This window comes from Haliaeetus albicilla, chromosome Z (assembly GCF_947461875.1).
Source record: "Haliaeetus albicilla chromosome Z, bHalAlb1.1, whole genome shotgun sequence".
NCBI classification, from domain to species: Eukaryota; Metazoa; Chordata; class Aves; order Accipitriformes; family Accipitridae; genus Haliaeetus; species Haliaeetus albicilla.
Genome location: NC_091516.1, coordinates 67,613,534 through 67,640,028, shown reverse-complemented (window position 1 = coordinate 67,640,028; position 26,495 = coordinate 67,613,534). Strand labels below are relative to the sequence as shown.

The 26,495-nt window shown below is 45.1% G+C and overlaps 3 long non-coding RNA genes across 14 annotated transcripts in view; 2 read left to right on the top strand and 1 right to left on the bottom strand.

Annotated features, from left to right (window-relative positions):
* The window catches only part of LOC138683935 (uncharacterized), a 130,260-nt gene that overhangs the window by 9,168 nt on the left and 94,597 nt on the right, over window positions 1-26,495 (top strand). For 5 of the 11 annotated variants that reach the window (XR_011323427.1, XR_011323426.1, XR_011323422.1 and 2 more), the window contains exons 1-2: window positions 3,404-4,765; window positions 6,635-6,685. This is a non-coding gene — a long non-coding RNA (uncharacterized lncRNA). Of the gene's footprint in view, window positions 1-3,403; window positions 4,766-6,634; window positions 6,686-26,495 lie in introns of those variants that run through there. The other 6 variants (XR_011323423.1, XR_011323424.1, XR_011323430.1 and 3 more) reach the window with 4 other exon arrangements.
* On the bottom strand, window positions 6,806-16,822 carry LOC138683936 (uncharacterized). Of its 2 annotated transcripts, none has more exons than XR_011323432.1 (2): window positions 16,348-16,822; window positions 6,806-7,344 (listed from the first exon to the last, which is right to left on the bottom strand). It is a non-coding gene; the product is annotated as an uncharacterized lncRNA (long non-coding RNA). The 2 variants fall into 2 exon arrangements; XR_011323433.1 differs by lacking the exon at window positions 16,348-16,822 and adding an exon at window positions 10,414-10,542.
* Window positions 10,160-11,020, top strand: LOC138683938 (uncharacterized). Its single transcript, XR_011323435.1, has 2 exons — window positions 10,160-10,238; window positions 10,512-11,020. It is a non-coding gene; the product is annotated as an uncharacterized lncRNA (long non-coding RNA).

Here is a 26,495-nt window from a genome sequence, read left to right as displayed (position 1 = left end):
GGGTGGGTTTCGTGGGTTTGGGTGCTTGTTTTGTTTGTGGTTTTTTTAATGTTTTACCTGCAGCCATCTGACCGCTTTTTTATTGGGTGACATATCGGTGTAGAGCTTGTAAAACTGGAGCGAGAGGTAGCGCTGGAAATACCGTAAGAAACGCCAAAGTGTTAAAGTATACGTGTGGTGAAACAGGCACTGAATAATACAGACCGAGCATGACACTCTGCTCTTTATTTAAAAAAAAAAAAAAAAAAAAAAAAAGGCATGACACTCTTTGGGGAGAGCTAACTTTTGCCCTATACTTTCATGCAGGTAAGTCATTCATAGTGTAACTAATTATCTACGCATGCACTTGGGGGGGGGGAAGAAAGAAAAAATATGAGTACGGGCAGGTGTTGGGTTTTTTAATGGAATAACATTACTCGTTTGAAAACGTAAAATGCCTGCACTATAAAAAGAGGGTAATCTTCTGTTTTTAATCAGACTTAAATTACTCTTCTTGCTAGTCTTCTTTCTTGTAAGAATTTCCCCATTAAGGTAAACCGGAATGTGCTAACAGTGTTTGTAATTCAAGGCCTGTGGATTTTCGGATAGAGCAAATGTAATGCTATCGGCAATATTTTAAATTAACCTCTAAAAGTGCTTTTCCTGTAGAGAATTAGGTAGCGGGTTTAAAGCTACACACGTGAGAATGAGATGTAATACTTTTAATAACATAGCACTCAAGACAGAATGTACAAGATGTCTTCCTCAGAGAAAGCTCTCTGCACCTGGGTCTACACATTTTAAGAGAAGGTTTTGACAAAAAGTGTTCCTAAAATCGAGGCAGATATTAGTGCGCCTACAGGCCGTAATACAGCAATGAGATATTATAAATCCCTTGAAACAGTCCCCATTACACGCCTTATCTGTATCGCCTTACACCTTAAAACGGTCGGGTTTGGGGTTGTTTCGGTGGGTTTTTTTCCTAATACGAAGTTAATTAGGCGATCAAACTTCCAGTTTCGAGCTAGCGGTATGATCGCTGAGCCTGGCAATGAGATCCTCCTCTCCTCTCCTCTCAGAACCCAGCAAGCATCTGTGCCCTTGATTTGTAATACCAGCACCTTGCGTATTTTGTAAACCTTACACAAACAGAAACATGGAGGAAACTGAATGTAAAGACACATACACAGCAGAGTCTCGCCAAAAACCGGGGGAATAGAAAGAAGGGAAAGGGGGAGGGTGTTTAAAAAAAAAAAAAAGAAAGAACAAACCAGCCAAACAAAGAAAGGGGAGATCAAAGGAAAAGCGATAGCTTGTAACTTTCAGTAAATAAAAAAAAATGCAAATATACCTTTACATATGCATCAGTATTAAAACTAATACACGCTGGAGCCAAGAGGAGCAGCAGCAGCAGCAGCAGCAGGAGAAGGAGGAGGAGGAGGAGGAGGAGGAGGAGGAGGAGAGGAGAATGGCGCAGCGGTGGAGCCCGGATCACACCCCGCAGCCCGTCCCGGCCCGGATCGCTCATTTCGGGGATGTTTGCTGTGTTGATTGATGATGATGATGATGGTGATGGTGATGATGATGTTTGGAAGGAAAGGGGACGCTCGATTTTTTTGTTCCGTTAATTAGGATCTTCCGCAATAGGGGTGATCGCTCCGGGAATCCGCGGTCTCTTCTGCGAGCAGCGAGATTTGCATATTCTTTTTTTTTTTTTTTTAATGCCCTAATTTCCTTGATGTATGTAAATGTCGCCGGACGTACAGTATGCCTCGAGCTGACGTCAATGGACGTGACCTCGCCGTTAAACCTTGAACGTGAAGCGGGGATGGGAGACGCGGGGCGGGGGGCGCAGCCGCCGAGACGCTCCGCGCTGCTCCGCGCCGCTCCGCGCCCCTGCCCGACGAAATGAGCGCTGGCGGCAGCAGCAGCAGCCCGCCCGCCCCCCCTGCCCGGCCCCAAAACAAAGCCCACCTCCCCGGAGCACCGCAGAGCCCGTCCTGCCTTTTTTTTTTTTTTAAATTTTTTAAATTTTTTTTTTTTTAATGGGACGTTATTTGCTGCTTCTCTTTCTCAAGCGATGAGCGGGAAATAGAAAACTCCGGCCAATTATTAAAAAAAAAAAAAATCCCCCTCCCCCCTCCCTCTCTCCTCTCCTTCCCTCCCTCCCTCCCTCCCCCAAATATTGCATGACACAGGCGTGTTAAGCCCGCGGAGGCGAAGCATCCCTCCGGATGCTGTGGGGCTCGGGGCCCGCCGGTACCACTGGCCGGGGCGAGGGAAGGGAGGAGGCTGCAGAGAAGCGGAGGGGGGGTGTTTGGCGTGGGTGGGTGGGCTGCAGCCGCTCTGCCTACTCGCAGACGCGGCCGGTCTGATGTGCAAGTCAAAGCCGCTCTCTCGGCTTTGCAGTGATCCCCCCGCTCCGATGGGGAGGTGAAGCGGTATAAGCGGGGACCCGGCGGAAAGTGACGGGTACGAAGGTGGAGGAGAGCGGTTTGTGCCCCCCCCCTCTCTCTTACCCGCCCCCCCCACCTTTGGAGGCGCCGCGGTACGTGGTGATGTTCGGAGAACTTTTAGCGGCAGAGGAATTTTCTGCCGGCGGGGCGGCGGGATGAAATGGCACCGGCGGTTTGGAAGCGTGGGGTGTTCTCTGTTAGGACACGAATTCCGCTCCTTTTCCCCTGACGTTATTTATGTATTCGTTAGACTGCTGTGAGATGTTCCAGAGCATCTCTCCGCACTTTGGCAATGTCGCTCCTGGAGCAAACCACACACACCCCTCGACCCACCCACCCTCCCCGCCTTTCCATTCAAGCATCTCAATTAAACTTAAAGGCCCACGCCAGGGAGTGGAAACGCGAGTGTATTTCTGGCCGGTGGAAGCGGTGTGGACTTTTATAAATCCTTTCAGCAGTTTGGCTTTGGTTTTCTTTGGGTCTTTTTTTGGGGGTGGTTTGGGTCTTTTGGGGTTTTGTTTTTGTTTTTGTTTTTGTTTTTTTCCTGAGTCGCTGGGGGCTCCTCCTGAATTCCCTCGGTTCTCTCCGGGCTCGCGTTTCGGTCCTCACAGAGCTCTCTTTGTCCACCGGGTCCCCGGGGGCTGTGCCGGGCAGGGGATGCCCGGGTGCCGGGGGATGCGGTGCGTTGGTTCCCGCTGTCCCCGCGGAAATAAATCCGCGGATAATTGGCGGAAATCCGCGCCCGCGGATGGCGGACCGCCTCCCCGCTCCCTGCAGCGGCGCTCCGGGCGGGACACTCAGCTGACACCATATACACACTCATATATGTGTGTGTATATATATATATATATATGCACACACACACATGCATATGTTTGTGCGCGAGTGTAACATATATATATGTATATATATATTCATTTTTGAGCCCGCTCCTTCCCCTCGCAGCCCCCCTCCGACCCCCCCCCCCCAACATACCCACACTCCTTGACACCTGCCCACGCGGGGCCGGGTCGTCGTGTAAAGCCGCTCCAGAGTGGGGGGCCAGCACGACACCCACCCACGCCCCCCACCCCCGCCACTCCACCCCCGGGCACTGGGGAGAGCCGTCCTGCCGCCCCCTCGCCGTGCACCACCTCCTTCCATCCCTCCCCTCCATCCCTCCATCCTTCCCCTCCATCCCTCCCTCCCATCCCTCCCCGCACACCTCCCGCTCCGGTGCACACCGAAACTTCTCCCAGCCCGCCCCCCACCCCCTCCGCTCCCCGCCCGCCTCCCGCGCCCTAAAACCCAGCCGGGGCTTTGACGAGCGTTTTCACGCTGTTTCCAAACCCGGAGCGATGGAGGAGAGGAGGAACCGGCAGCGATTTAGGACACCCTCCTTCCAGCGACGAGAGGTCACGCTACAAGTTTGCCTGACAGCAGGGATGGGAAGAGAGTCTTTTCTGTTAGCACCATGATTTTTTTCTAATTTTTCTTTTCTCCTTCTTTTTTTTTTCTTTTTTTCCTGCTGTTGGCCGGCTGGTGGGTTCGGACAAAAGTTGCACAAAATGGCAGTGCCTCCCCAAAACAAGACGCGGAAGAAACTGTTCTTCAGAAGTTAGCCGGAGGAAAACACCTTAGAAAACTCGACCTTTTGCTGCAATTTTTTTTTTCTTTTTAAGTTTCCAAAGAAATGCGCGCTTTCCTTCTTCTCTAGGAAAAGGTAGCCATTGCTCTTCTTTAGACTAGACATTTCTAATTTGTTCCGTCTGTCAGAATGGGACTATGAGAGGTTTTGGTGCAAATTCATTATCTCTGGCAACGCATAACGTATAGTAGGAACTGAAAAAGACCGTGGCAATGGATGAACAATAGGGCTTCAGTTCATCAGCAACAAAAGCGTTGGGGAAATTGGTTGAATTTCAGAGCACGTCCTCCTCAGCAGAGAGGGCTGGACTAGACCTTGGCCAACCCCCCCAAAAACTTGCAGAGCCTCACATACCACACTTCACTTCTACTCCGGGGCGTAGGAAGCAATACGGAAAAAGGAAAATAAAATAATAATAAAAACCCCATACCAGAAATCCAACCCAAGCCAACTTTCTGCGTTTCTCTCCCGTTTTCCTGGATGGAAGATTTCTAACTCTTTTAGAGCGCAAGAATGACACCGTGGAGCTAAGCGGCACTTTTAAAGAGGGATGGCGAGGGGAAAGACGTGAATTTCTGGAGACATGAAAGAGCTTTCTCTGCTCCGAGGGGGCTTGGCCGTGGGGATCTTTGTTTGCCACCGGAGGCTCAGCTCACCCCCTTAGATCTGGGGTCAAATCTTTCTCTGATAAAGGCGAAGAAATGTAAGTACCGCTGGGTGTGGGGGTGTGTGGGGGGGGACAGACCGATCCTGAATTCCCTGCAAAATTGGGGAAGCTGAGCCCCGGGCAGGTCGGGGTTTCCCGGGTCCGTGTCAGCCCGGGCTGGGGCCAGCTCTCCCCGGGCAGCAGGAGCTGGTCGCCCCGGCAGGGCTCCGGCCACTTCCACTCGCCCCCGGCGAGGGAAATTTGATTAACAAGGCAGGGTTTATGACTTGACACGGCGGCTTACGCCGGTTAGCCGATTTTGTGCTTCTGATGCTAAACCTGTTGGTCGTGGAGCGTAGTTAGGGTGCGGGACCTGTTAATTATCCGGCAGAGTGCCGGCGAAAGCAGAGCTGTGGCTTTTCGGGGCGCTTTTTGGCAATGCCTGGGTGCCCTCGGAAGGTGTGCAGGCGCGGGAGCAAGCACTCACAGGGCTGGAGTATAGGAACCAAGTCCTGTGGCCTCTACATATTGGAGCTTAAAAAAAAAAAAAAAAAAAGGGAAAAAAAAAGGGGGGGGGGGAGAAAAAAGAGGGAGCAATAAAATAAAATAAAATAAAATAAAAAAAGAAAAGAGAGGAGCCGAAGTCATATCTTGCCGCTGGCCGGGGTGCAAGTTCTTGCTCGCTGCAGTTAGCCCACCCGCTGCCTCCGCGTGTAGTGCATCACTTGGAGCCGGCAGCCATCACTTCCCGGGTTATCCGAAATGCAGCCCGGTCAAAACACGCACCCCTCCTCGCGGGGGGGGTGGTTGATAAACGCATGATGCTCCTGCCGCTCTTGCCCTCCCGGCCGAGGCGGGGCGGGGGGGGACGGGACGGACACGGTGCGGCCGGCCCGGCCCGGGGCGGCTCAGGAGCCCACCTTTTTTTTTTGGGGAGGGAGAAGGTCAGGGAGTGGGGGGGAGGCCTGTGCCGAAGCCCGAGGAGGGCCGGTGAAGGGCGGCCGCCGACCTCAGTCCCGGGTGTCACTGGAGCTGGGGACCCGTCCAGGGATGCTCTGCTGCATCCCTCCATCCATCCATCCATCCCTCCATCCCACCCAAGAAGTATCATCCCTCTGTAACTCAGGTCCACCCCGGGTCCGTGAAACGGGTGAAACCGCTTCCCCGTGAAAGAGAAGAACTGGGTTGCTTACTGGGAAACAGTAATAGCAGTAGTAGTAATAATAATAATAATGCCATTTTTTAGCTGGGGCTGGTGTAATGGATATGATGCAATGAAAGCGAGGGGCTTACGTTGTATTTATTTACCCCCGCGGCTATGGATACGCTCGCAGGGCTGTAAATAGAGAGCATGCCTTCCCGGTGATCCCGGTTTCAGGACACCGGCGGTCTGGAAGAGCTGGGAAATCTAGCAGGGAAAGGCTGGTTTAATGTGTTTTGCATGTTTTGAACTGAAGGCTAGGTGGAGCCTCCATCCTTTATTAAGTAACTGGCAGCTTACAGTATGCAAATCCTGAATCTGCCTCTGTAGTTTTCATCACTTCTCTTCAGCAGCCCCAAATAATATTCATAACCTTTTATTTCTAAGCATAGTTCTCCAGAAATAATGATGCAATTTGGGTTTTAATTATATTATTCAGATTATTTCCTGTAAATATTGATTACCACATTTAACCCTGCAGATACCGGAGTACATCACTCATATCTGTTTTGTGTCACATTAGATCATCTGCAGGAAATGTGGCTAGTTATTTCCCTGTTTTAATCTAGAGCCAAGCGTTTCAGTGATATATTTAATAATCTCAGAAGTTCATATACTTCTGAACACGCATAGGTTTGCCTGCTCACATATATTTCATGAGCAAGAACCAAACACTGGAAGCATCTAAATTATGATCCTTTGCTTATTTTCTGGCTATTTTTCAGATTTAGACAACGCAGACAGACCACAGGGAGTGACAGTCATAACAAGAAACGGTAATTTTAAAATTTTTGTTTAATAAAAGTCAGGCGATACGATATGCATTACCTGCAGATGTGGATATATGTTCTTTAACAGCACACAGTGTTTTCGTATGTAATTACTGACTCTTTGCAGTTTGTGTTTTGTTGTTTTTTTTTTTCTGAGACTTTGAATTCTCGACAGTCTGCCTTTTGTTATTTTGTAATTTGGATTTCTATTGGATACCCCTTTGCGTACCATATGTTCAACATAACAGAAGCACAGTTGCTTGTAAAATTAAATTGTGGTCACAAAAGAAATGATGAGGCACCTTTATTAGAAGGCGAGCTAGTCAAGTGACTTACCTGGCTGGGAGGAAAGGGATGCTCTGCAGGGAAAGCTGGCCTGTGCTGTACTGGCATGCCGTCGTTTACATCTGCATGAATTCTACCATGATTTAGTGGGAAAAGGGGGATTTATGTAATGCTACACCCTTCTTATGTACCTCACAGCATCTTAAGGGGGGCTCCTGTGTGTCTTCCCCGCAGAAGGTGGGGATGCTGGCATTAGGACGGGGCTCTGACTGCAATTATTACAGAATCATCAGCATTCCTCTTTAAAGCCAATACAGACTGTTTATTCTTAAGAAATCCACGCAGGATGTTTCTTCTTTACGTCACAGCCATCTGGAGACCTATAAAAAGATTAGAAAACAAGCATGGCAATCACATACTAATCTACAGGCCATTAGTGGGAATATATTAGGGAGGTAGGACAAAAAAGTCAATGTTTGGATTCCGTATCTCCCAATATGCAGATCATTACTACGGTGATTTTGGAATGAATAAGTTTTATACAATGATGTAAACTGGAAGAAGGCAGGAAGTGTTAACAACAGATGCTTTTGACAATTCAGGTGATATTTTCGGCAGTAATTTCAGAACTACACATTGCTTAAACTTTCCAGACCCTAGACAACACTGCAGTCTTGAAAATGTATTTTGCAACCGCTGCATACATTTTTATGATATTCAGAATAAGCAAATACTTTTGAGGAATTCTTACCTGACACCCATTGATTTTGAGGCCCTACTAGATGTCTGAGAGTTAGAAAATGTAATGGGTAATACGGCTAATGAACAGCTAGGTCATAATAGTGATGTTGGCTCTTTTGACTTACTGAGGCTCTGGTGATTAATCAACAAAATGTGACAGGTGTATTGCAGTTACTTCCCAAGTCAGTGTGTAAGTGGGGTGGTTGTGAGACCAGGGCTTGGTGTTTGAAAGGTATACCTTGCATCTTTGAAACATATCAATTTGCAATAATACGCCTTGCATTAAACTGTAAATCTGGTGACATGGTTTACATGCATGCATTAACGTGTACAGACGTGTCTGTGTTAATATGCATTATATATACAGATATCTGTGTAAGCATAGCCTTACACACACATATACATGAGGAGCACTTGGATTTTCCTGCCTCTGACTGAAAGAATTTGATGCATAAGATCACAAGCCTGTCGTGTGCAACACATGCCTGATCACCAACACTGCTGCCCCTAGCTATTGCCAGAAAAAAAACATCTCTCCGTCTGTCTGCCAATTCAGAAAAGCTCATTAGAATTTTACATAATATCAGAATGATCATGTGCCCCTGGATGTATCAGATGTCTGATTCGGTGGTCCCTGTTGTGCCTGAACAGCCTGAGAGGTAATGAAGAAGCTCAGTAACTAATAATGCAGCATTATAAGAATTCTAACCACTTTGTGCCAGGCTCTGTATTTTCCACAAAGAAGGCTGGCACTGTTAGCTCTTACGTCTCTCAGGTACAAAGCACCGGTGGTAAACTGCAGATATACCAGGATATCTAATACCTGTTTAAAAAAGAGCTGCCTAGTTTCAAAGGCTGAGATTCTGAAACCACAAATGAGCGGCCTCGTTAGCAATATCGCTGCTGAATCCGAGATTCAGCAGATCAGCAATGTATATGTGTTACTTCTTGGTGGCAGTATTAATTTTGGGCCTTGTCTGACAAATGCGATTGCTTCCCCATTTTCACGCCTTTGTAATATTAACTTAGGATAAAAATGGACTGGTTGATATAGTTGTCATTTTACAGTGTAACCACATACACCTACATATATATTTTAACACAGACACATGTACCTAGACCGACACATGTACATATGGTTCCCCTATGTACACACAAGCACACGTACGCTTTGTCATGTAAGCAGGCTATGCAGCCAACACAGAGCAACAACAACTTCAGTTTAACTTCATGCATTTAAAATTTTTCCCCTAACAATAGCAACATGTGCAAACACGGGTTAATTTACAAACAAATGCATTTAAAGGCAGTGTGGCATATTGACTGTGACTGGACGGGAACATAGCGCATGGTATGGTTGTGTTTTATTTTGCACCTTAAAAGAACAGCAGCAGCACGAATTTTAAGTCATAATTCCTTTAGGAGTGCAGAGCAGTCTGTATTCTGCCTGTGCTGGATTTTTCAGCCTGCATCCTATACTGACTGCAGCATGCACGAGCTGTTGAAGTGCATTTATTAATTTCAACAGTAAATATGGTAGACCTCAGTGAGAAGATTCATTGTATCATGTATACTCGAGAGACCTTTAATGTTTGCACTTTAGACTTAGAAAAATTCTATACAAATTATACTGTTAAATAATTCAAAGTGTAATGTTCTTTTTTGGGGGTGGGGGAGGGGGAGCTGAGAGACTTAAATCCTAAAACTGTACACAACGCATTCTAACAGTTTAGAAGGACTTGCCTCCATCGGTTCCTTGAGTAACGTCAGCATGCATTTCTTTGCTCTAAGTACGAGGTTAATAAAAATAAACTATAAATCAGCGTTTTTATTAAGGCATTTCGCCAGATGATATATCGCCTTAGATAAATATTGCTGCAATGTTCACCTGTGTTGCATTCTAACACAGACACAGAGAGACACACACACACAGAGGCTGGGGGGGGGAGGATGGAGGGAGGGAGGAAGAGGGAGGGAGGGAGGGAGGGAAGGAGGGAGGGGGGAGAGAGGGTATAGATGGTATAAAATACACTGAGCCTGCTGCTCGCAGCTTTCCCGACAGACACGCAGAGGAAAAACGCCTTGCACAGCCGTCCCGGTGTAAATACCTGCAAATCACGAAACACGGCCGAGATGCGGAGCCATTTAAAACAACAAACAAACAAACAACAACAACCAAACAAAACCCCCCAAACCTACAACAACAACAACAACAAAACCCCCCAACAACCAAAAAACCAGCCCCCGCACAACCCGTCAGAGCAAATTGTCAATGTAATTACACATCGACTCACTGCGTAGCACAGACGCGGTCCCCGGCCTGGGAAAAGCAAAGGCCCCGCTCCGAGCCAGGCAGCCAAGTGCCTCGCATCCCCCTGCACAAGCGGAGGCTGCCAGAAGAGAAAAAGCAGGCAAAAAAAAAAAAAAAAAAAAAAAAAAAAAAGGCGCTGCGAACGCTTTTTATCTGTCCTCAGAGAGAGCTTTCTGCCTCTGCCTGTGGATGTCAGAGCGGTCTGCGCTGGCGAGGAGGAAGGTAAAGGCGGCGGGCGGCTTCTCCCGGCGGCCGGGAGCGGTGGAGGCGGCGATGCTGGAGGCGGCGATGCTGGAGGCGAGCGGGGGCTCGGTCCCGCCGGCCGGGGCCGGTGGCTGGTCGCTCATGCATATCAATGGCCGTGTGTACTTGAGGTTTCTCATGACATCATCATTACCTTGGTCTCCCGCGGTCCAGGACCTCTGACCTTGCCGGGCTGGTCCACATTTTGGCACTGAAAGCCCTCCAATGATGGCCCTTTTCTCCTTCTTTCAGACCGGGGGCAGCAGCAAGCCGGCAAGACCGCGTCTTCTTCTCCCCAGCTCTAGGAGCCCCGGGAAAGCGAGGACCTTCCCCCCTAAAACACACACGCACGCAAGATATTTGCCATCGAGCTGCCACCATTTGGTAAAAAGCTCTATGCCGTGCATAATCTAAAGGGATCAGGAGCCGCATCCTCGAATCATCTTGTCACTTTCTACTGAAATGGGATTTTTTTTTTTTTTTTTTTTTTTTTTTCTTTCCTTCTTCCTCCTGACACCGCTCTGGAAATTGCCGATGGCTTTATATCTTCATAGAGGCTAAAGAGCCTTTCGTGAGAACGAAGCGATTTACAATGCAAATAGAGGCCTGTGAAGGGATGGATGCTTCTTACTCTTAACGCAGCTTGACGCACCTTAATAGCTGGTTTTATTTTCTGGTATTAACAGACGAATTGTTGGCTACCGCTGCCGGAAATTACTGGCTGAAAGAAAAAGTTCGGAATAAACTTTGAAGGCAACAGATCTCTTTTGGATGTTATTAGCTGCACATACACACAGACACACAAACCAGGTCACAATTGCATAAAAGGATGAATATTTTAAAGCAGCACTGGTACTCTTGGAGGAAACAACACGCCTGTTTGTCAGAAAGAATCTGGATTCTAGCAAGGAAAAAAAAAAAAAAGCTTTGAGGGAAGCGAGTTGTTATCTTTGGTTATCTAGCTGTATGAGTGTTTTGGTCTTCATAAAGCTAGATAACCGAAAGTAAAAACTCCTTCAAGATCATCGTACAGCGTATGAAAATGAAAGACTACTGCGAGAGACAGTAAAAACCGAGAAAGGTCAGGAATGCTTATTGAATCTAACATTTTTACAGCTGAAGGTGGGAGTGGAGGAAATTAAATGGCACACTTATTCCAAAATACGAAGTTGTCAGATGGCACAGAACGGATAGCCAGACGCTGCACAGAGGAGATGGTACTGATGGTAAACAATGCATGTGCAACTATTGCTGTTGAATAAATAAATAAAGAGAAACCCAGACCAGGTAACCTTTAACTGGGCTAAGAGGATATATTATTTTTTTTTTCTCTCAGAAAGGTATTTGGAAATCCTGAGTTTCATTTTTGGAAAACGATTCGTTGCAAGGAAATGGCCTTAAAAATAAAGGTGGTAGTTGGTGATGATGAAGATGACGGTGGTGGTGATGGTACAGCGTGGACTGAACTGAAAGAGGAAAAAAAACCCCAAACCCACCAAAAAACAACAATCCAACCCAAGACCTGTCTGTGTGCCTCTGAGACAAAGCATCGGGGTTTATTTCAAAGAATATGAAAGCAGGCTTTCAGAAAAAGTTTACACTGAAGTGTAGGCAAGCTCAATAATTTATATCTACCGAGAACTCGGCGGAGCTGCACAAAGATGGAAAAAAAGTGATGGCCGATTTTTATTCTTCTATTCAAAACGCGAGCACAGATGCTTCTCTGTTCCGAGAGGGTTTCCTTGAGGAAGCTACTGAAGCAGAAAGACATGATGGAGACGAGATCGCCTCCCCCCTTGTCAAAGTGTTAAAAAATGTTCTGTGCCTTACTCTGCGCCTAGCATTGGAAATGAAAGTGACATTTACTCCCAAACCCACGTGTGCGCCTCCTCTCTTTTTGTTTAAGGATGATCAGATCTATCCAGGAAACAGCTCTGGCATCCCAAACCGAAATAATTAGGACGTATATAGACCTGACAAAAAACGGAGGGGGTGGGGGGGGTGGGGGAGGAGGTGGGGGTGGGGAAGCGGAGGGTCTGTCTTGCCTAATTGATTCCGTTAAACGGCGTGCAGGAGATGTGAACGGCTGGGCGCTCCCATTCCCACGCTCGGGGCAAGTGGCAACGCCGTGCCCCGGCAGCCCGTGACGGACAGCCCGGCGGGGGCCGGGGGCCGGGGCCGGGGCGGGGGGGAAGCCCACCGCCGGCACCGCGCCGCGCTCCTCTCCCTCGCCTTCCTCCCCCCCATCCCCATCCTCATCGTCCCCGTCCCCATCCCCGAGAGCGTTTCCCACCCGCGACCGTCCGCGGGCTGCCAGGGGAGGGGGCGCGGAGCGAACAGGGCGCAAGTTCCGCCCTTCGCGGAGGGGGGGGGGTGGGAGTCGTCGGAGCAGTGGAGGGGTTGGGGGGGGGGTTCGGCCGAGGAGGCTGGGCCCGGTGGGAGAAGGGAAGAGCAGGCGTGGCAGGCTGGCCTTGCAAACATCCCCGGGTTTTTAATAAAACACCGGTTCGGGTGCTAATCGCCTCTGTAATTAATTACCGCAGCGTAGGCAAAACCTCTTGCAGTGGAATCGAGGAGGATTAATTGTGAAAGGGTAGCGTTTTCCTCTGGACTTGACCTAAACGTCTTCCCAGAGGCACACTGGCGCAGGATGCTGTGCTAGAAACCGAGCGTCTGCGAGGCAGATTAAAATAAGAGCAGAGATAAGGGAACGAACGGGGCTCAGACGGCTCCGCCAAACGAGGGGATAACCCTCTGCGCCCTGCTTTTTATTTTTTGTTTAATTTTTTTTTTTACTTTGCAATCGGGCTAAAACATTGTTTTGGGGCTTACAGCGGGAATATTTGCCTCTTCACGCCACACACCGGGAGAGGGGAGGGAGCGGAGAGGCAGTCCTGGCAGCAGCAGGCGTGCTGTCGATTGAAAACAAAAAAATTTGGCCTCAAAAGTTACCCCATCCTCCCCTTACGCTGAAAAAAAAAAAAAAAAATAATCGCACCGCCGCTCTTCGGTCGGAGGGTCTCTCCCGGTGGCTGCCGGCAGTGCCGGCCGGGACCCTGGCCAGGCTGTTTTGAGGTAAATCCGCCGTTTTGGCTGCGCTCCACGTGCCAAAGTTTTATGGCGGTAGCCACCGGTGAGCGGACCCGTGTTTATTTACATCCGAAACCGTGTTTGTGCCACCAACCTTTCACCGCGGAGTGCCCGCACGCCTCTCATTTACTGCCTGTCCAGGGGTGCTATTTACCTAGAGCCATTGTCTACTACAATTAACATTTACATGACAAAGTACGCGGTTTTCTTCCTCAAAGAGCTTCAATTAAGGCAATAAGCTGTTTTCCGGGGAAACCCATTGTTTACTTAGGCATTCAGCGGGGTCAATTTACTTAAGCTGTTGCTTGCCTCTCGGTCTTTGATGTAAACTTGCGAAGGAAAACACGGAAGAAAAATATCAGGATTATAATCGCGTGTTGGCCATTGTCGTATTAAACCGTTCTGTACCCTATTAATGTTACGTGACTACCAATCAATAAAATACGTTTGGCTGTTATTACTATTATTATTGTTACTCCTTCACTGCTTTAGGAGCAAAGTGCCTCATTTCCGCCCCCCCTTTTGCCCTGCACATCTAACTTCTGACTTGGGAAAAGAGAGGATGTGGAAATGTGGCAGCATGCCCTCTAAGTTCATGCTTTAAGAGGCTCACGCAGCAAGTAACGTTTCCTAGGATTATCTGTCTGTTCGGTGCCGTTTCCTTAAAACTCGTGGGGAAAAAAAAAATCAAACCGTATACAGCTTTATGTAATGGGGGGGGGGGGGGGGGAAGTGTAAATATCAGTGGAGCAGTTCTTTCAAGGCTAGTTTTAGCATTGGGAGAGACCAGATAGAGTTTATTTAGCATACCAGTGCATTGTAAAACAGTTGGAGTGAAGTTGCGGGTTGCGTGAGTATGCATGTTAACTAGCAGGGACCCAGGCTTATTCTTTGTGAAAGGGGAGCAGCAGATTGCTGTGCAAGGCCAATGTTAAAAAGGCAGCTGAATTTAACACCATCTGGAAGAAAAGATCCCTTCACGACTTTCTCACACCGTCAGACAAAACTAGTGTCTCTTGTTCTGAGCCCTTGTCTATGCAACCATACAATACTGAGTCATTATACTTTTGCTGAGAGAAAATTTGAGAACACAATATGGGTAACCAGTGAATGACCAAGTTTCATTGTGCCCGCTTAAGTCGATTGAAATCTACGTCTAGAGCCATGAATGGCAGCATTGTTTTCCTCACCGGGGCTGTACTAAATGTCAGCACAGTGTAAAGAAAAACTTGAAGTCTGCAAATAACTTACCAGATCTCAATTATAATATTTTCCCACACTAGAACTAATATCATTGCTAGCGTCTACAATGCACGAAATACAAAAAGAAGTGAGCAAAAAAATGAGTTCATTTACAAGTTATTTTAGCCAGATAAACATTTTAATTTTCTTATGGGAACGGGGGTTCAGCACATAGAGCTGGCTAATTGTTTCCTGGGAAGTTCAAGTTACCAAACTGCTTCTTACGTAATTAAGAAAATAAACTGTGTGAACAAGCTTGTATTCGGCAAGTATAGCAGCCCTCTGGCTTCGGACTGATAAAACGTTAATAAGTGCGCTCCATAGTACACGGGTCACTTCTTCTGAGTCTAGGGGAAGATTTCTTCTTGAATGTTTAGCAGAAATAAGGCTGAAACTGATAAGCAAAGCAGTGGGAAATGTGTTTCTCCAGGTGCTGGAGGAACTCCATCAGGGCATCTCGGGTGTAGACCCAGGTACCAGAAGGAATGTTTCCAGTTCCCTCAGTTTTTACTACTACTCTTCCGCCCCCCCGCCACTTGATAATGATTTCTGTTATGAGTGCTATTCAGTTTAGTCCTCTGTTCAGCATTCAGACACAGCGCATGCAGACTAAGGCACCGTTCAAAGACATTCGAGGAGTTAGTCGTATCTGATCTATTAGAATGTGTTTTCAATGTAAGTGACTGCGATTCTGTCCCGTGTTTCATAAAGTGCTGTACAGTTCCCGGCATAAAACTACAAAACAAGGAGTGACTGCCCTTGTGCTCAATAATGCACCCCTTCAGCCGCTCCACCTGCTGCCTTTCCCAGCAGGGCCATCACCTGCAGCACTGGACGTTGGGGATGCCAGCGCACAGGGCGGGAAGAGGGCTGGCGTGGTGGCTGGGCAGGTGTTGGTGCCGGAGAAATTGTCTTTTCTGACTTTCTCACACAACCACTTGTGAACGAGCGGCAGCTGGGGCTGTCCGGGCTCAGAGCAGAAGCAGGGCAGCACAGGCAGGTGCTTAAACCCTGTCTGTGGAGGTGGAAAGAGAAGCCAGGCCTTCGCCAGTCCCCTGCACCCCGTACAAAACCCGGCAGCTGGGGGGGGTTTGCTGCCTTCACCCCTCCAGAAAAGGCTGCTTGTATGAATGGGCATATTCATCAGCGCATCTCCCCCTTCCCTACGGTTGCCATTAATATGCATTAGCATAGGGTGGGTTCATTATTTCTGTTTCAATTAAAACAGATGATGCGAAATATTTCACTTTGTGGAGAAGCCAAGGGCGTGCTGTCCGTTAGGGCAGATCCCGCCCCTCCTGCCTGAATTAAAAGTTGTTTTCTGATTTCTGTTGGCTGCCTCCAGAAGGGAGTAGGTGGGTACGTAGCCATCCCACAGAGACACGATGAAAAAAGTCCATTTAGATTTTTAAAATGTACACCACTTCCATTGATTGCTCACCCTGGGGTGAGCACATTAATTACCCCATACCTCCTCCATTATTTTAATTTAGAAGAAAGAAAACGTCAGACTTTTGACAATTAAATTTCCTAACTAAATGGCAAGTGCATGAGGTAAAAATTAAGGCATCTTTAATGGCCCTTTCTGGGAGGGAATGGGAGAGGAGGAGAAAGGAGCCCTTTGGCTTTGCTGTTGTCCATCTGCAGTAACCTGTTTTGTTCTTCCTGAAGCTCTCACTTGCGTGTAACTATAAACATACATGCATGCATGCGTATACGTTCATAGTGCGTGGTGTGAAGCTGGCGTGGAGATTACCTGCCAAGGGTTGGAGTCTAACACGGATGAAGTTGTGCCACTGGCTTTGCAGGGAGCAGGACTGAGTCTCAGGCCTGGCTGCTCACCTGTAGATTTTAGAGATATATCTGTAATGCAGGGGAAAGAGAATGGGGTGTTTGGTCTGTGTCTTTAAAGCTAGTGCTAAGAAAGCTCTTTTTCCCCCTCTAATTCCATACAACTAACACTAAACTATGAATGAGCCAAACCTCGCAGTGCTTGTCCTCCTCAGTGCCACTCAGAGACCGGGCTGACGGCTGCCCACGACTGCTTCTGTACGGCTCAGACCGGCAGCAGAACAGGTCAATAAATCACTATCGCTAGGCTTTGTGAATTTGGATCTTGTCCCTTATCTGACAGCGATAGTGGCAAACATCTACTGTCGCAGCCCGGTTTCCCAAGCAAGGAGGTGGCGAGGGTTCCCCCCCCACCTGTCGTCCACAGTGGACAGACACAGCGGGCACAGGGGGAGGCCTTTTCCTTCTGGATCCCCCCGCCCGAAAGGAAACGGCCTCTGCTTTGGCCCTGCAGCCTCTGCACCTGGGGGGGGGGGGCACCCCCCTGGCACTGGAGGAGGCCGCGCTGGGCCAGAGGGCTCCGCGGGCCGCTGCCGCCCCGCCAGGCTGCGCCCCCTCCAGCCCTTCCCCCCCGCCCCCGGCTTCCCCGAGGCCGAATCCCCGCCGGGTGGAGCCCCAGCCGCCGTCCCGGAGCGACGGACGCGACAGCCCGTCCTCCCTCACCGAGTCTCACACCAACCCCCTCCGCCTCCCGCCGAAATGGCGGCCGGCCGCCGCGCGGGACGCCAGGAACCAGCCCGTTGGCCCACCGCCCGCTTGGTCCCGCCCCCTCCGCGGAGCGGCCGCGGCGCTGATTGGTGTTTCCCGGGAGACCGACCGGCGGCGCGGCCGGGGCCGGGACCGGGGTGATGGCGCCGGGGCGGCGGGTCGGGGTCCGGGCCTCTCCCCGGGGGTGCCCGGCCTCTGCCCTCCTCCCCCCTCCCGGTTCATCGTCCGCCCCCTCCGGCCGCGGGGCTGCTCTGCTTAACGGCGGCTGTTAATTGTTGTTAGCGGTTGTCGCTAATTAGCGCTGTACGAGGAGCCGGCCGCCTCTCGCAGCAGCCAGCCCCCCCCGGGTACCCCCTGGAAGAGTTAATCGAGTTATTATCGCCACGGACCCGCCGGTGTGCTCGGCCGACGGGGGGGGAGGGGGCTCCGGACTGACCCCCACCCCCTCAAAAAAAAGGGGGGGGGGGGAAGGGGGGTGTGTGCGCAAATCCGGGTCTTAAGCGGTTACTGAAGGCAGTTAATAACATCATGCATGGACATTTAAACTTGTTGTAAGTTGCAGAAAGGATTAGGGAGAAATCACGCTGTGCGGGGCTAACGATAGCATCTTGTCTCCGGACTGCTGTCAGGTGGAGCTCAACCCGCCCGCGGCCCTCACGCCGGCATCAGCCACGGAAAATTACTTCAGAGGGCCCTGTCATCACCTGGTAGCCAGGGCTTCTTTCTTTTTCTTTTCACCAATTCTCTTTATTTCCTCCGTGCTGGACCATTTTTGTGTTAAAGAATTTCCTGGCAAGACGGGACAGCATCCCATCGGAAGCGGTCATCTCCATTTGGTGCTGTAAGGACAGGCCCGGTTTTGGATCCTGTTATGAGTTTGAGTGCCTCGCTTACAAGTGTGGATGCTTCCAGCACCTCGTAACTAAAGGAGTAACGTTTTGGAAACGACTCTTTGGTACCCCAGCCATTTGGGATGCTGTTCATTTTTATGTCTGTAACCACTCGCCTTTGAAATTTTTGTGCCCAAGCTACACCATAAGGACATATTTCTAAAGTGGTTTATACTTGAATGGTAAATACACGCATAGTTAATGTAGCAACAATCACGGGATGCATAGAGTTCAGGGCAGAACTGACCTTGCTCCTCCAGGTGTAGATGCTGTGTTGCCATCTTTCTCAGTTCCCTCAGCTCTTGCTGAAATCTGAGGCATGTAACATTGGAAAGTAATGGTGAATGAGCATTCACTCCTCCTAAACACCGACAGTTTAAATATCTATGCTGAAGCACAATGTGTGATAAGGACACAGTTCTTCGTTTGCTTAATGATTTGTAGACTATTATGGCTTCCACGGTGCTGAAAGCCAGGTGGCATGTGAGTAAGGTTGCAGCTGTGACCCGGTTCAGCAGACCCATGTGATAAAGAAAGTAAGGAAACTGCCAATGCACAGGAGATTGTGATAAGGAACCACCTTCTGCTTAGCCTTTTGACCTCCAGTTTGTCCATCAGTGTGGAGAAAGTACATGCTGTGTCAAAGTGAACTTCATAAATAAATGACAATGGGAAATGGTCAGTAATTTGTCTTCTTTAGAGTCTAAGAAGAATTTGTTGGGACAGATTTTTGTCCTGTTCTTTGGGTCAAAGCTTGGTCGGTCTATATTCAGACTCGAATAGGACCAGCATTTGGCCCTCTGTAAAAGGACCTGTATGGTCTGAGTGGAATAATTTTAATTCCAGAATAAACTCTGTGCCAATGAAAAGGGGCATATACTTGTTTTTTAAACCTTTTTTTTTTTTTTTAAGAGATGTCTTTTCAAGTAAGTTACATTTATTCTGTTAATAATGTCAGTTCTCTGAAAGGGACATTAACATAAAAAATACTCCACTCTCATTGTCATGTAGAATGTTATCTTTAGGAGACAAGAGTTTGGGGTGTTATAAAATAATATCATTATCATGAGAATAACAGTAATAGTTTAATGTAATTGGAATCTAACACACAATAACCTTGTATGAGAAAGCTGGAGTCAGTAGGAGAAAACCTGCACAATGAGGATGGGATCACACATATGCAATTTCTTCTCACCTGTCTAACTCTGCAGCAGTTGTGGTACATCAGAAAATGTAAAATTAGCACTCTTTTGTATAAAGTATGAATTATTGTCTTTAGCTGTTGTCTGTCACAGAAAGCAGTTGCTGTTGTAGCATCTCAGACTTTGCTGTAGGTGCATAGGAAAGTATAATCTGGTGGTGGTATGGTCTGAAACAGAGCCAGAGCTAATTCTTTTCTATATTAAAAAATTGTTTCAAAACAGACCATTAAAACCTCCTTCTCTGTGGTTGTAATTGGTGTAACCATGCATTATATAGGTTACTGTTCAGCTGAGTACTGAGAATTTTACAAGGTACCGATATTTTACCAGTGGGCATAAATATATTGTTGGGAAATATATGAATACTAATTTTATGCCTTCCTCTAAATTCCCATAACTCTCGAATGACATGAATTGGGTTTGTATGACAGCTACCTAGATCCTCTTTTTATTTTAGAAACATATACATGGACACAACTGGCATATGCAAACTTGCGTGTGCGTATGTGTCTGTGTGTGTAATGTTGAATCCAGAAAACTTATGCTCTGTAGCTCCATGTGCATCGTCATGAAGTGAGTTCACTACGTTCCATCGTATCTATAAGCTCTACCTCGTTGGCCTCAGAAAGACTTCATGGGCTGAGGGAAGATCCACAGTATGACACAGTTGCCGGTACTGAGTTACCTCTGTCACCAGTCTGCCTACACTGACACGACACAAAACTTCCACTTCTTCCCTGCATTGTCCTTTACCACTGATGACCAATGGGGTTGCCTAAAATAATTACACAAAATCAAGTAACCATTTAATGACATTGTAATAAAATCAACATTTCCTCTGATAGTTGAAGAAGAGAGACTCCAGGATTTTACTGTAAATGATATTTAATTTTTCTTCCATTCTAGTCGGAACAATATTTTATTTCCTAGAGAATGGTCTAATTCCTAGTCTGTGTTTAAAATTTGCCTTTTTCTTAAAATAAAACTGAAAAGAGAAAACAATGTTTAGCTTTCATAATTTAAAAATTATTAATCAAATATAGCTATGTTAGGTACTATAACGTCTTGCACATCACTACATTATTAAGTTAATCTAATGCCCAGAGTCATTATGCACATTCCTGGGTGTCCTTCTGCTATCTCTCCAGTCCACTGGATTTTGAAGTGTGATTATGTAAATTTTTCACTGATAAATAAATTACTATAATTGTAGTTGAAATACCACTCAAATTCTTAAGACCATTGCATCTAAATAATATATTATGCATTACTTAATTATTTATCAAGACTAATTCAAAATAACTGTAGGGCAAAGCATGCATTTATTTTTAAATAGCACTTTTTTTGCAGCAGGTACAAAAATATTCTGGATGTCAGAAAGAAAAAAGAGAGAGAGAGAACAAAGTTTCCATCATTAAATGTAAGGTTTTTGTTTGGATTAATAATATTGCAACAGTGATGCCATTCTTACTGATCGTGCTATCAATTCAAATGTATGTTGGCCAGTATATATAATTTCTGTTAACAGGAAGACAAGAAGGGAACAGTTAATGTGGGTGGAAGGTGAGTGCATGTAACAATAAGAGAAGAAAAGAATTTTAAACTTGCCCTGAGAAATAGTGAGGAGCTGGCAAGAATTTGGTGGCTATAGATTTAGCAGGGAGTGTTAAGAGATACGTCAAGCACTGCAAAATAAAAATCATGGGCTACGTGGGTTTTAAACCCAGCGTTCAATGCTAAATGTGGAAAGTCTCAATGAACTGCCTGGTGGTTATTAGCAGCACTAGGCTGCTTTCAGGGACACCATTTAGTGCACTTGCCAAGGAACTTTATTTTCAGTCTCGTGCAAATTCTAATTCTAGAGTGGGTTCTAATCATGACATAGAAATAATCATAGGCATCGTAAGTTCTCAGTGTACACACAACAGTTTTTCTTTTCCCTTTTCAGAACAGACCTTTATCTGGCTGCTAATGAAATACAGGAGATTGATTGCAGAAAACCTGCAAGGGCATATTTACTGTACCATATATAGTAAGCCCCATTTGGTGAATTAGCATTTAGCCATTTTATGCAAATTTAGGGAGAAAATGACTCATGTATATGATTTAATATGCATCAGCGATAACTCGTAACATCCTCATATGAAGAAAGAAATTAAAAATTCATTAGAAAACTAGACTAGTGTTGCTACATGGTTAAAACATTATTAAAGCATATTTCAGTGTTTTGCTTACACTAGTGTTCTCATCATGGTGCCACCATTTCATGACAAAGAGCGTAGAGGAGAAAACATTCAACTTAAAATGTCTGCTGGCACACATCGCTGGATTTGTATGTCACTAAACAATGAACGAGCATAGCCTTGAATACCAACTATTTAATTAGCACTTTTGCCAGCCATGCATAGAAAATAGCTCATTTACATGCGTCATGCTTAGCGATTATTCCCATAAAAAGCTACTGATTTTTTGTTTAATGTATGTAGCATTCTAGTATGCCAACGCAAGAAAATCAAAACATATGTTATTATTTTAAAAACCTTGAAATTCAGAAATTTAATTAAAACGTGAAGTCTTCATATTTCTCTTGGAGGTATATTTTAATTATTTAATTTAACCTTAAGTGCACCATAAAAGGCTGGATACAACTAATAATTAAGAACTTCAAAGGGCAACAGAAACCCTCTAACAGTCCCCAGTTTAATTAAAGGCTATTATTACAAACCTCTTGAACGTACAGTTACATTTAATGACAAGTGGTGACTTGTAAATGCTGCATTTGAAAGATACCACTCCTATTCTAAACACTGTTGATAGATGACGCTGAAACATGTAAATTCTCCCAGTGAAATACTCTATTTTGAACATAAATGGGATACATTCATGAAATTAAATATTTCTGTCACTTTGCAAGTATATGATTTTGAAGCATTTTGCTTAGAAATATTCATTAGTTTTGTTCATGCCTCTCAATATCTGTGAAAAAAATAGAATATCACTGAAGGAAAAACGGTGTGCCAGTTAATGGAAATGAAAGTCAGCCATTTGAGCACTTTTTGCTAATAACCTACAGTATGCAGACATCTTCCCTTGCGGTACACAAAATAAACATAAGTTACAGTATTTAAAACAAATGCTTAATTTCATAATTTAGTTTAAAATGTTATTCCACCCTCACCTAAGAAAAAATAAATCTCAGTGATTTTAATGAGTGTTTTCACAAGAAGCATATATTCAAGTATCTGTAGGAATGCAGGCCAAAATACCTGTGAAATCAGAATATATTGTACAAACTATTAGTCACGTATTGAGACCAATCCTGTAAGGTTCCTGTTTTTCAGGTAGTCGTTACTTTCCTATGGTGTCTCTTAAATGAGGCAGCTCCTATAAGTAAGAGCTGCTAAAACAAACAGAGGCCTTAGGTTGGGCCTGTCATACACAAAATTAGCATTTCTCATTAATGGATACAATCTTCTGTATTTTGAGTTTTAAACTGGATTTTTACCTGTTCTTCCTATGTTTTCATCCCTGTGGTTTTGGTCTCTCAGGTGAAGCCCAATCCTGCGCTTAACTAGCCATCAGTTACACAGAATGTTAAAGACCACAGAATATTTGAACTCTCATGTGTAATATGATGAGTTCACCTAAAAATGAACAAAAGAATATTCAATTTTAATGTTCTAATAATTAAAAAAATGAACAACCCTCCCTCTCCCCCCAAAATGCGTGCTGCGCACACTTTTGTGATTTTGAGGAAGTTCATTATCTCATTCTATGAATATTGAATTTATAATCTGAATCTACATATTCAGAAATAATTTGGAGTGTGCAAATGAAACAACTCAAGTTACTGTGTTTGTAAATGCTATAGATACTTGTGTGAAAAGTAAAAGAATAAGACTGATCAAGACAGGTTAGCAATATTGCCTGGAAACCAAAATATAAGATTTAACAAGAGGAAAAAAAAAAAAAAAGTATTGAATATACAGGAGAAAAAAAATATCTGAAACACAAATAAATATTCAGCGGAAACAGATATTAAGTAATAGGAAGAGACCTAAGAGTGAAGTGGACAACAAATTAGCTACAAGATTAAAATATGATTTAACAACAACAACAAAAAGCAGCAGTAATGCCTTTTATGCCATATATTTAAACGTATCGTTTTGGGAACCCATAATTTCCACATGGCAGTATTAGACTACCTAGAATGTAGCATGCCATTAAAAAAAACCTGTAATGAGTCAAACTGATGAGATTCAGACTCGTCTGAAGAAAAGGGGGAAACTGTTAAAGTGACAGAATGGAGGGACTGATTCAGGAGGAAAGCTAGAGAGAAGTGACTGAGCTAACCGATAATCAAAAGCGAATGTATGTGGGTGCTTGGATAGGGAGTAATCCCAGCTACTGAAGGTTTGCATGGTGTCAGCTGGTCATTCTTTGTATGTGCCCAGAGTTTTCCCTAACGTTGACCAAAACCTGGCCAATATAACTCAAAACAGAATGCAATATTAGACCGGTGCTGACGTGATGGTCTGTGTACCTAGGAAAGGTAAATGAGAAGAAACTGAGCACAGGAGCTCACTGTCTGAATATCTGGAAAATTCCTAGTAAGGAGGTGGACGGTAGGATAGATTTGAAGGAGCTAACGGTGACTTTAAACCCGGAGTGGAGAATACTCCAGAGAACTCATTGCAGGTTACAATCCTAGGTACTTAAGAGGATTGACTAGATCAGCTCTTAGATCTTTTTTCATCTCTAAATTTTTATGATTATATAGTCATTTGATTCCAGGTGATTCTTTTGCCTAGAGTTAAATCTTCAAATAAAATGTTTTCTAAAGATAAATCTGGATAGTTCATCTGCACGCTCATTTTGAGAAGCACTCATTATAGAGACCTATCGTGATAGTGTTTGCTGCCCAGCTACCATCATGGGAGTAATAGGAATACAAACATCGGCTTGAAATATAAATTTAAAAATCAGAAATGAAAATGGTTGGTTTAAGATGCACAGCCTTATGCTGAAGATCCCAAAGGCATAATTATATTAGATATAGGCACATTCCTTCCATTTATTTGACATAGATAGATATGTACTGCCTTTGCCTTTTTCATCATTTCCCATAAGACAGTATCTGTATTATTTCTTTCTGTGAACAGGTGAAGTACAAATATATCATATTACATATCATTATATTATGGTCTATAGCAACATATCACATGTTTATAAATACAATGTTTAAACCCATGTATTTTTTAATGTGTGTGTCCTAGAGAATTTGCATTGTCCTTTAAAGACCCTTGCATCTTTCCATTGAAGTCAATGAGCGATGCTTGCACTTGTGCAAGATAAAGATCTCTTTATGAAACTCTGTAGGAAGTTAAAATGATTCTCAAATAATTTATAAATTATTGTCTCTGAACAGACACTGGCAGAATACCAGGCCAAGTTAATTATAGAGGCACCTGTCCTGATTTCATCCTTAAGTTTCATTTTGAACATGGCATGAGCGGTCAGCTACCTTGTTCAATAAGAAGAATATAGTCCAGCCTGCCAAATTCCAGCACTTTTACAGTATGACCTGAGAGCTGATATGATGTCTCTGAGTTGTTCTGGATGCCTTACTGTCATGCATGCTTGCTGTGCACAGTTTATAGTTATACATATCTATGTATGAAGAAATATGTAGATATATGTAAACTATATATATTATATAGCATATGAATAAACTACATAGAGAGAGTTTATCCCAGTGTAGAATTTCTTGGTTAAATTAGGCAGAAAAAATATGAACTTTAAAAAATATTAAAAATAATAAGAACAAAAAAAATGAAAGAAAAGGAAAAAAATATAAACTGTCAACCCTAACTCCATTTTAGATTTTTTTTTCCTGCTAATTTGCAATAATGACTAGGCATGACAAAGTCAGTGGACCATCTCTTGCTGATAAGACCAACATTCAATAATATGCATTAGCCTTAAATCCACGTTGAAAGTAAAAATGTAGGAGAAATAGTTCGGTGCATTATTATTTTATTAGTGTTCTAAATTTTCTGTTTATAAAATGAGGAGAATTAGAGAAAAAAAAAAGGAAAATAAGACACAAGACAACAAAACCATGAAGAACCTTTGGAGAACCTTTGGAAAGAATTTTTCATTTCATTGGAAGCTATTGAGGGAAGTTCGCTTGTTTTTAAAAGCTCCATTTTCTAGCTTAGGTAAAGGGGAGGTTCAGGAGTGTGTGCAGTCAGAGGCGTGGGGAAATAACCCAGTGCGTGGGGAAATAACCGAAAGCTTATTGGGGCAGCGAAGGAGGGAGGACGGAGGAGGGTGGGTCTTCAGCTTAAGGGTCTGGACAAGCACCGGGAGACCTGGGTCTAATCCTGGTTCTGTGTCTGCTTTTTCTCATATAGTCTTGTTTGCTCTAATTCTGCCGTGCTGAATTTCATCACCCTGGCTGGACGTTGGCACGGGTTAGATGCCACAAAGGGTGGGTGCAGGTGTGGGTATAGCCTTCTTTATAGCATCTGTGCCTCGCAGCTCCTCCCCACTCTGCCTCTCCTGGTTTCTGCCTTCTCAGACCTTTTTCCATGCTTGCTGTCTTTTCCTCATTACCCGTGCAGAGGAGGATTCAGGTATCGGAAGTAAATACAGAGAGCAAATACATAGCTGCTGCTCTTGGGATGAGAGCTTTGCTGTCCTTGAGGGTAACTAAGTGTAGGAGAGGAGCATGCTGCAGTGGGGGCATCAGTGCTAGAATTCAACCTTTACAAACCAGGGCATATTCTGACCTTTTGACTTTGATTGTCTCCAGTGATGGTTAATAGAATTAACTCGGATTTGCCATGATTTAAAATGAGATCAGAATAGAGCACTTTGGGGTTTTTTTCACTTTTGCCAGCCCTGTTTTATCTTTTTTTTTTTTCCTTTTTATTGCAAAAAGAACAGAAGAAGAACACATTTTTGCAGTATTTAAATAAGCGGTAAGCTGAAGCTGACAGATTGAAAAGTTTGTATTCCAGAGCCAGCCTAAGAAGTATGGTAGGTGATGGTAGAAGTAAGATTATCGAAAGATAACCACACAGTTATTATGTACATCCTACTTCTTTCAGTTAACTCTCTGCCAAACAGCAGGAATGGATTAGTAGGTTTTATACTTAAAGAGAAAGAACCGTGCAGTGATTTAGAAAATTAGAAACTCTTCAGCCAATCAGAATGTAAAGCATTGCAAAGCCAAGAATAAACTTTGT